At 43.8% G+C, this 11,323-nt stretch overlaps 1 long non-coding RNA gene across 1 annotated transcript; it reads right to left on the reverse strand.

Moving 5' to 3' along the window:
• Positions 1 to 1,394: 1,394 nt before the first annotated feature.
• LOC138657770 (uncharacterized) lies at positions 1,395 to 5,139 on the reverse strand. Its single transcript, XR_011317179.1, has 3 exons — positions 4,783 to 5,139; positions 2,431 to 2,455; positions 1,395 to 1,477 (listed from the first exon to the last, which is right to left on the reverse strand). It is a non-coding gene; the product is annotated as an uncharacterized lncRNA (long non-coding RNA).
• Positions 5,140 to 11,323: the final 6,184 nt, after the last annotated feature.

Consider the following 11,323-nt stretch of genomic DNA (forward strand, 5'->3'; position numbering starts at 1 on the left):
TACCATGTAGACCTGTGCTCCACATAAAAGCTAAAGTCCGGGAGCGCTAGAAACCAATTCGTTACCCGGGCATTCTTCCCCATCCTTTCCCTCATCCATCTCAGGGACACATGATATGACACTAGCCTGAACTTCCGGCCTAACAGGTAGTACCTCAGTGTGCCAATTGCCCATTTGATAGGCAAGCATTCTTTTTCTACAATGGCATAGTTCTTCTCACTGGAGGAGAGTTTCCTACTCAGGTAAAGGACTGGATGTTTGTCCCCATTTACTGTATTTCCTGGGACAACACGGCTCCCAAGCCAACCTTGGAAATGTTTGTCTGAACGACGAATTCCTTACTGAAGTCAGGTGCTACCAAAACCGCCTGTTTGCATAGGGCGAGCTTCAACTCCTAGAACGTCATTTCCACTTCAGAAGACCACTTGGCCATCGATAATAGAAGAAAATTACCGCACACTCAAAACTGGTCAAATGCAAAAAGGTATATGCCAATATTTATTCAACACAAAATTAGTAGTTGCCACATTTGGAAAAAAATAGACAATGAACCCGACGTTTCGACCCTCCCGGGTCTTATTCATGGGGTTACTGGAAGAACAGAGAAAACGTATAAATAACAGTGTATCATATATACAGAAGAAACGGCATAGTTACATATACATATATACATAAATCACATCACCAAAAGAAAAAAGGGGGGGGGGATAGGGAAGGAAAATGTACAAAGCAACACACAATTAGCACAGAAATCACGAAAGTCATATAATCAGGAACGGCGGAGCACAATAGTCACTAGAAAATCATGATTATGGACTATACGAAATTTACCTCTAGTCTTTTGATATCTATGCATATAGGTGGCAGTGGTGGAGGAAGAGCAAGCGATCCCTTAAGCTTAGGGTATAACCTGTCACAGTGACAAGATGGCAATGTTACTATATATACCGAGACAGAGTGTATATTAAACCCATAAGTGGTCTACCGTAAAAGAATGGGTACCAGACACGTGGATCCCTAGTGGTGTAATATGTGGGACTGAGGTGGTAAGTATATGGGAAGCAAAGGGGCCTAAGAATCCTGGTATAGAGGACCACACTGACGGTACAAATAAATGATAGCTGGCACAATGGTAGATAATAATAAATACACGTACGTATATGGGAAATAGGTCCCATGAAGGCACTAGGAGGGTATGGTACTGTGCAGAGTTTAGAAACTAAATGGCGTAGTGTTGGTATAAAAGCATGTATGTATATGGGATATGCCTTCCATAATGGTGCCAGGGTAACCTAGTGTTATGTGGAGATCTAGATAGGGTAGCCCACATGAATATAAGATGATCACTACAACAGGAAAACACACATCAGTATGTAGGTACACAGGGTATATATACCTGATAGTGGGGCCAGTGGGGGCTGCTGTCCCAAGTAGAAGGAAGCCTGATAGAGGGAGGGCCGCCTTGTAGCCAGTGGGCCTGCAGAAATAAAATATGGTAGCCTAGTAACTGTGATCTGGAGCGGACCGGCAGGGCAGGGGGGAGGTAGCGCCGTGAGAGTACCTGAGAGTCGTCCTGTGTGAGATCCTATCTGAAGTCAGCGGCGCATCCCGTGCCTTGCTGCATGGTATAGGATGGAGGCTTGAGGAGTGTGGGTAGGGGGAGAAAAGCGCGCCCTGAAGTAGCGCCGGACCGGAAGTACCGGACCGGAAGTGACGCGTAGGGGATCCGCGCATGCGCACACGGCTACTAGTGCAAGTGTGGGCAAAGAACTGCCCAGGAGTGGGAGTATAATAGCGCTAGTGGGAGCGCTGGGAGGAAAACAAGGTTAACCCTAACATACATAGCTGGCCGGAACTAGCCAGGTGAAATGTAAATAGACCCACTGGAATGAAGTGTGGTGGAAATAAAGTTGAATGCTCTATAGATATAAAGGTGAGTGGGATGTAAGGACTACATAATAAGGGGTATGTAAGTGGTATAGAGATGAAATGGAAAAGTTGGACCAATATAACCCAGGATGATGGGTGGACGCTATGAAAGCGAGAAGCGGACTAGAGTGAAATATGTATAAGACGGGCAAAAGAGTGAACCATGAGGGAAATGTGAAATGAGAAAAACCTAATAAGGACCATGATGGAAAAAAAACCAAGATGAGACAGAATAATAATGATAAACATATGGAGAATACAGCAGTAAAAAATAAGCAAAAATTGAAAAAATAAGTACAAAAAGTAAGAAGCAAAAATTGAAAAAAAATAAGAAAGAGATGAGGTAAATAAAAGAGATGAATAAAAAGATTAATAAAAATGATAATAGCGAAAAAAACACGAAAAAAATGAAAAAAAATAAAAAGAAAAATAAAAAAAGAAAAGAAAAAGAAAAATGAAAAAATGGAGAGTAAACTATGGATGGTAAAATGAAAAACTCACCTAGTGAGAGGATGACTCAACGTGTCTGGAAGGTACAAAAAAAACTAAGGTTAGTAAAGCATTACAGTAGCCAATCGATATCCCTGTTGAGACCCTTGGGGCTTAGGGTCTCCAATTTGTGGATCCAAAATGTCTCCCTCATTTTAAGTTGTCTGATGTGGTTCCCCCCTCTCCTGGGTCTGGGAACCTGTTCGATGACTTGATATTTAAGCTGCGCCACCGTGTGCCTGGGCTTGATAAAGTGCTCCGGGATGGGTAGCCACGTTTTACTACAACGAATAGTAGACTTGTGGCTCGCTATGCGATCTTTCACGTGCTGAGTTGTCTCGCCCACGTATAAAAGGCCACACGGGCATTTTATTACGTAGACCACGAAGTTGGAATTGCACGTGTGGTAGCCACGGATCGGATATGTTTTACCTGTCCTAGGATGTGTTACGCTGTCCGATTTGATCACATTTGAACAGGAAGCGCAATTGAGACACGGAAATGTCCCTGAGCGATGTGGGGCCAGTGTGGTTTGGCTTGTAGTGGTGCGTTGACTACCTATGTCTGCCCGAACCAATTTGTCCCTGATGTTAGGGGCTCTCCTATTGCACATGAGAGGCGGTGCAGAAAAGCTCGTAATGTTAGGGTAGGCTTTTCTTAGGAGGGGCCAATGTTTGTGGATCACTCTCTCAACTTTAGGCATAAAAGGGTGAAATGTATGGACAAATGGGACCCTGTTTTCATTGGTGTTGCTCAAGGTTATAGATGGAGGTTGAAGGACCCGTGTTTTCTCTCGGTCAAGTAGGCGTTGTGGGTATTGTCTCTCTCGGAATTTTTGGGACATGTCCTCTAGGCGTGTCGGAAGTATGTCTGGGTTAGAGACAATTCTGGCTACTCTGGTGAATAGCGAGCGGGGAAGGCTGTTGCGTGTGGCTTTTGGATGACTGCTAGAATAATGTAGGAGGCTGTTACAGTCTGTTGGTTTGCTAAAGAGATCAGTTGACAGATTGCCCTGGTCATCCTTCCGGACAAGAGTGTCTAGAAAGGAGATTTGGGTGGGGTCAGAGTGTATCGTGAACTGGAGCTCTGGGTACACGGAGTTGAGAGTCTGGTGGAATGCTTGTAATGTGTCGATGGAACCCGTCCAGATGAAAAAAATGTCATCAATATAACGTAAGTAGCAGTGGGCGTGTTCCACGTATCTAGCGTCAGTATAGACAAAACTCTCTTCGAATGAATTCATGTATGCATTAGCATACGCTGGTGCTACGTTAGAGCCCATCGCGGTCCCCTGGCACTGTACGTAATAAGTATCCTCATAGAGGAAATAGTTTTCGTAAAGGACTAATCTCAAAAGGTCTACGCAAAGCTGTATATATGTAATGGATTTACCCGAATTCTCCAGAAGTAGTTTCGAGGCTGCAATGCCTTTCTCGTGAGTGATTGAGGTGTAGAGGCTGTTCACGTCCATAGTAACAAGGAGACTGTCAGGGGGAGCATTGCCATACTGTCTTAGTATGCTGAGGAAGTGACCTGTGTCTAGCACGAAAGACTTGTTGTTCTTAGTCAAGGGTGTCAGAATTTTCTCTAAGAAAACTGATAAAGGTGACAAAATCGAGTCGGTGGATGCCACTATGGGACGACCGGGAGGATTTGTTAGGGACTTGTGTATTTTAGGTAGTATATAGAATACCGGGGTAGTCGGGTGAGGGTTAGTAAGAAATTTGGCTGTCTGTTGGTCAATTATACCATTGTCACTATATGTTTTGATGACATGTTCAATTTTTCTCCGGATATCGAACAAGGGGTCCCTTGGTACCACCCTATATGTGTTGGTGTCCGAGAGTTGGCGTAATACCTCCGTGGAGTATAGTGTGCGATCTAGTACCACTATTGCCCCGCCTTTGTCCGCCGGTTTAATGACAATGGTTTTGTTGTTACGTAAAGAGGTGAGTGCTTGTTTTTCTGATGGTGTCAGATTAGCACGAGTGGGGAAGAAACCCAAACGATATTGGTGAGACAGATCCTTAACATCCTTGTCGACAAAAGAGATGAATGTTTCAACAGCATGGAACATATGGGGAGGGTTAAAGGAACTAGGGTTTCTCAGTCCCAATGATGTCAGAGGGATCTCCGCAACAGAGACGTCCCCGTTGGGAGACACTCTGTTCTCGGAGTTTCCCGTCAATGTCCCGAAGTGAGTTTTCAATCTCACTAGACGATACAGTCTTTGTAGGTCTCGCTCCAGCTGGAAATTGTCCCAGATAGGAGTGGGACAGAATGACAGTCCTTTTTGCAGTACGTCGAGTTCCGCAGGGGAGAGCGTATAACCTGAAATATTAATAACTAGGTTAGGTGCCTTACCTGTGACCGAGTTGTCATTTTTCCTCGATCTTCTTGTTGGTCGGTATGCTGGTAACCTCCCCTGCGGCCTTTCCATAAAAAATGGGGTCTGCTGGAGCCTGTGGACGAGTCGCTTTCTGTGCTGAAGGAGCCTGTTTTGCGTTGGTATGGACGGCGCCAAGGAGTGTTGCCTGTAGAATCGTTCCATCTATAAACCCTATTGTGGGTGTAATCGTCGTTGTCTCGTTGAAACTTTTGACGTTTCTTTTCTTCCAAGAATTTTTGATGATCAGCAAGAATCTTGTCTGTCTTATCTTTGAGGCTGGACCAATCAGCAAATGCCAAAGTCGAGGATAGTTGAGTCTCTATTGCTCTAATGCTGTCCTTAGTCTCGGTGATAGCTTTTTGCAAAAATTCAATGGTTAGTATAATTATGTCCAAAGAACATTTATTCAAAATCTTCTTGTACTTGTCACAGAAATCCGGATTTTCTGAAAACAGGGTGGGGCGTAGGTTGCACCTGAGGCCCCTCGGGATTTTTCCTTGCTTGTGATATTCCGCCAAAGTAATGCAGTGTAGATCAAAAGAAATTAATTTCCGTCGTTCCTTCTCATAATCCCTCGTTCTGAGTTCATGAAGGGGAGTTTTCAGGAACTCACTTGAGTTCGAGACTTGGGATAGGATATTGGAGCTGGTTGCGGCGTCGTAAGCAAAGGTATCAGACGACATCTGGTGGACCGGTGCTACACCAAGAAAAAATCACATAAGTAGAAAAATGGTGTGCACTCAGGTCAGGGACAATGAGGTGCTGGTAAACTGACCGTATGGTCAAGTCAATCATAGAAGAAAATTACCGCACACTCAAAACTGGTCAAATGCAAAAAGGTATATGCCAATATTTATTCAACACAAAATTAGTAGTTGCCACATTTGGAAAAAAATAGACAATGAACCCGACGTTTCGACCCTCCCGGGTCTTATTCATGGGGTTACTGGAAGAACAGAGAAAACGTATAAATAACAGTGTATCATATATACAGAAGAAACGGCATAGTTACATATATATATATATATATACATAAATCACATCACCAAAAGAAAAAAAGGGGGGGGGGAAAGGAAAATGTACAAAGCAACACACAATTAGCACAGAAATCACGAAAGTCATATAATCAGGAACGGCGGACTATACGAAATTTACCTCTAGTCTTTTGATATCTATGCATAGAGATGGCAGTGGTGGAGGAAGAGCAAGCGATCCCTTAAGCTTAGGGAATAACCTGTCACAGTGACAAGATGGCAACGTTACTATATATACCGAGACAGAGTGTATATCCCATGAAGGCACTAGGAGGGTATGGTACTGTGCAGAGTTTAGAAACTAAATGGCGTAGTGTTGGTATAAAAGCATGTATGTATATGGGATATGCCTTCCATAATGGTGCCAGGGTAACCTAGTGTTATGTGGAGATCTAGATAGGGTAGCCCACATGAATATAAGATGATCACTACAACAGGAAAACACACATCAGTATGTAGGTACACAGGGTATACAGTGGGGCAAAAAAGTATTTAGTCAGTCAGCAATAGTGCAAGTTCCACCACTTAAAAAGATGAGAGGCGTCTGTAATTTACATCATAGGTAGACCTCAACTATGGGAGACAAACTGAGAAAAAAAAATCCAGAAAATCACATTGTCTGTTTTTTTATCATTTTATTTGCATATTATGGTGGAAAATAAGTATTTGGTCAGAAACAAAATTTCATCTCAATACTTTGTAATATATCATTTGTTGGCAATGACAGAGGTCAAACGTTTTCTGTAAGTCTTCACAAGGTTGCCACACACTGTTGTTGGTATGTTGGCCCATTCCTCCATGCAGATCTCCTCTAGAGCAGTGATGTTTTTGGCTTTTTGCTTGGCAACACGGACTTTCAACTCCCTCCAAAGGTTTTCTATAGGGTTGAGATCTGGCTAGGCCACTCTAGGACCTTGAAATGCTTCTTACGAAGCCACTCCTTCGTTGCCCTGGCGGTGTGCTTTGGATCATTGTCATGTTGAAAGACCCAGCCACGTTTCATCTTCAATGCTCTTGCTGATGGAAGGAGGTTTGCACTCAAAATCTCACGATACATGGCCTCATTCATTCTTTCATGTACCCGGATCAGTCGTCCTGGCCCCTTTGCAGAGAAACAGCTCCAAAGCATGATGTTTCCACCACCATGCTTTACAGTAGGTATGATGTTTGATGGATGCAACTCAGTATTCTTTTTCCTCCAAACACGACAAGTTGTGTTTCTACCAAACAGTTCCAGTTTAGTTTCATCAGACCATAGGACATTCTCCCAAAACTCCTCTGGATCATCCAAATGCTCTCTAGCAAACTTCAGACGGGCCCGGACATGTACTGGCTTAAGCAGTAGGACACGTCTGGCACTGCAGGATCTGAGTCCATGGTGGCGTAGTGTGTTACTCATGGTAGGCCTTGTTACATTGGTCCCAGCTCTCTGCAGTTCATTCACTAGGTCCCCCCGCGTGGTTCTGGGATTTTTGCTCACCGTTCTTGTGATCATTCTGACCCCACGGGGTGGGATTTTGCGTGGAGCCCCAGATCGAGGGAGATTATCAGTGGTCTTGTATGTCTTCCATTTTCTAATTATTGCTCCCACTGTTGATTTCTTCACTCCAAGCTGGTTGGCTATTGCAGATTCAGTCTTCCCAGCCTGGTGCAGGGCTACAATTTTGTTTCTGGCGTCCTTTGACAGCTCTTTGGTCTTCACCATAGTGGAGTTTGGAGTCAGACTGTTTGAGGGTGTGCATAGGTGTCTTTTTATACTGATAACAAGTTTAAACAGGTGCCATTACTACAGGTAATGAGTGGAGGAAAGAGGAGACTCTTAAAGAAGAAGTTACAGGTCTGTGAGAGCCAGAAATCTTGATTGTTTGTTTCTGACCAAATACTTATTTTCCACCATAATATGCAAAAAAAATGATAAAAAAACAGACAATGTGATTTTCTGGATTTTTTTTTCTCAGTTTGTCTCCCCTAGTTGAGGTCTACCTATGATGTAAATTACAGACGCCTCTCATCTTTTTAAGTGGTGGAACTTGCACTATTGCTGACTGACTAAATACTTTTTTGCCCCACTGTATATACCTGATAGTGGGGCCAGTGGGGGCTGCTGTCCCAAGTAGAAGGAAGCCTGATAGAGGGAGGGCCGCCTTGTAGCCAGGTGAGTTTTTCATTTTACCATCCATAGTTTACTCTCCATTTTTTCATTTTTCTTTTTCTTTTCTTTTTTTATTTTTATTTTTTTTCATTTTTTTCGTGTTTTTTTCGCTATTATCATTTTTATTAATCTTTTTATTCATCTCTTTTATTTACCTCATCTCTTTCTTATTTTTTTTCAATTTTTGCTTCTTACTTTTTGTACTTATTTTTTCAATTTTTGCTTATTTTTTACTGCTGTATTCTCCATATGTTTATCATTATTATTCTGTCTCATCTTGGTTTTTTTTCCATCATGGTCCTTATTAGGTTTTTCTCATTTCACATTTCCCTCATGGTTCACTCTTTTGCCCGTCTTATACATATTTCACTCTAGTCCGCTTCTCGCTTTCATAGCGTCCACCCATCATCCTGGGTTATATTGGTCCAACTTTTCCATTTCATCTCTATACCACTTACATACCCCTTATTATGTAGGCCTTACATCCCACTCACCTTTATATCTATACAGCATTCAACTTTATTTCCACCACACTTCATTCCAGTGGGTCTATTTACATTTCACCTGGCTAGTTCCGGCCAGCTATGTATGTTAGGGTTAACCTTGTTTTCCTCCCAGCGCTCCCACTAGCGCTATTATACTCCCACTCCTGGGCAGTTCTTTGCCCACACTTGCACTAGTAGCCGTGTGCGCATGCGCGGGTCCCCTACGCGTCACTTCCGGTCCGGTACTTCCGGTCCGGCGCTACTTCAGGGCGCGCTTTTCTCCCCCTACCCACACTCCTCAAGCCTCCATCCTATACCATGCAGCAAGGCGCGGGATGCGCCGCTGACTTCAGATAGGATCTCACACAGGACGACTCTCAGGTACTCTCACGGCGCTACCTCCCCCCTGCCCTGCCGGTCCGCTCCAGATCACAGTTACTAGGCTACCATATTTTATTTCTGCAGGCCCACTGGCTACAAGGCGGCCCTCCCTCTATCAGGCTTCCTTCTACTTGGGACAGCAGCCCCCACTGGCCCCACTATCAGGTATATATACCCTGTGTACCTACATACTGATGTGTGTTTTCCTGTTGTAGTGATCATCTTATATTCATGTGGGCTACCCTATCTAGATCTCCACATAACACTAGGTTACCCTGGCACCATTATGGAAGGCATATCCCATATACATACATGCTTTTATACCAACACTACGCCATTTAGTTTCTAAACTCTGCACAGCACCATACCCTCCTAGTGCCTTCATGGGACCTATTTCCCATATACGTACGTGTATTTATTATTATCTACCATTGTGCCAGCTATCATTTATTTGTACCGTCAGTGTGGTCCTCTATACCAGGATTCTTAGGCCCCTTTGCTTCCCATATACTTACCACCTCAGTCCCACATATTACACCACTAGGGATCCACGTGTCTGGTACCCATTCTTTTACGGTAGACCACTTATGGGTTTAATATACACTCTGTCTCGGTATATATAGTAACATTGCCATCTTGTCACTGTGACAGGTTATACCCTAAGCTTAAGGGATCGCTTGCTCTTCCTCCACCACTGCCACCTATATGCATAGATATCAAAAGACTAGAGGTAAATTTCGTATAGTCCATAATCATGATTTTCTAGTGACTATTGTGCTCCGCCGTTCCTGATTATATGACTTTCGTGATTTCTGTGCTAATTGTGTGTTGCTTTGTACATTTTCCTTCCCTATCCCCCCCCCCCTTTTTTCTTTTGGTGATGTGATTTATGTATATATATATATATGTAACTATGCCGTTTCTTCTGTATATATGATACACTGTTATTTATACGTTTTCTCTGTTCTTCCAGTAACCCCATGAATAAGACCCGGGAGGGTCGAAACGTCGGGTTCATTGTCTATTTTTTTCCAAATGTGGCAACTACTAATTTTGTGTTGAATAAATATTGGCATATACCTTTTTGCATTTGACCAGTTTTGAGTGTGCGGTAATTTTCTTCTATGATTGACTTGACCATACGGTCAGTTTACCAGCACCTCATTGTCCCTGACCTGAGTGCACACCATTTTTCTACTCACTTGGCCATCGACACATAGAAAAAGTCAACCACCAGCACTCGGATGCAGGATGCATGCTCAAGGGTCTCAGGATCCAATCGGGCCCGAAGTCACAAATGAAAGAAATAAAGCAGCATCCATACCAGGTGAATTGTGTCCAAAAAACAATCTTTATTCAGCCATAAAAAAGATGCAACGTTTTGCCACAATGGCCTTTGTCAAGCATACAAAACATTAATAGTGGCCATCTTAAATAGTGTGGAGTCTATACAGGGACCAATCACTACCAAGGGGCGGCCTTTATTAAATCACACTAAAATCACAAAATATATAATTACATTGTGTGCCACATATAAAACATCAGCCATCAATAACTGATAACAAACATATAATCCAAATACTAACACAATAAACTAAGAAAAACAGAGGATAGAAATATCTGGACTATGGCCCAATCACTGCTCAAGCTACTTGGTTGTCATGGTAGTGCGTCTTCCAATCGCTGATGCAGTTTATGTCCACACACCCATGTATCCAATCACCTTCTGCGGTACAAAAGGCCTGCCAGCTGATCCCCATAGTTAGTTCCTTACCCACATGTGTGTATCAGTCCACCTACGAACGCCAGCGCCTGCGCACAGCGCACACCACAGAAGCGGTCACATGACCGCCACCTGGTGCGACGCACGGCGCCCGCGACCGGCGTCACAGGTCGAACATCATCGCTAGTCTCCACAAGCAGCTGGATGCGATCACATGACCGGCAAGGAGGAGCCATGACGCAACAGCGCCCGTACCTCCAGCACGCCCATATGACGCAACACGCCTGCGCACAGGAGAAAAATGGAAACATAGCCAAATCCATAGCACCCGCACTCCACTTTACATCAGTAAACTAAGCGAATCATTATCCCCAAGTAATTGGCCATCGACATCTTCGTGCTTTTAAAAAGGTCATGTAGGGACTCAACATTCAACATCCTCACCTGGTAGGGTTTTCTTCTCCATGGCTGGTGGTCCTTGTAGTTGATGTCACTTAGCTTTTCAACCACATCGTTTGGCTCTTGCCACTTGGACAGAAGTTTACTTTCGACTGTGGGGACCAACACCAATACCCGGTCTCTAGAGCTAAACTGTATTAGCCTCGCTGACCAATTGTAGACCCTTGCCTGGGCCTCTTGTGCTTGGAGGAGGCTCTCCTTCACAATCGGCATCACCCTCGCAATCCTCTCCTGCATTTGAGCTCTGCTTCCCAGGTCTCCTTCATAATATCCAGAAGTCCC

Source organism: Ranitomeya imitator, chromosome 1 (genome assembly GCF_032444005.1).
Source record: "Ranitomeya imitator isolate aRanImi1 chromosome 1, aRanImi1.pri, whole genome shotgun sequence".
Classification (NCBI taxonomy): domain Eukaryota; kingdom Metazoa; phylum Chordata; class Amphibia; order Anura; family Dendrobatidae; genus Ranitomeya; species Ranitomeya imitator.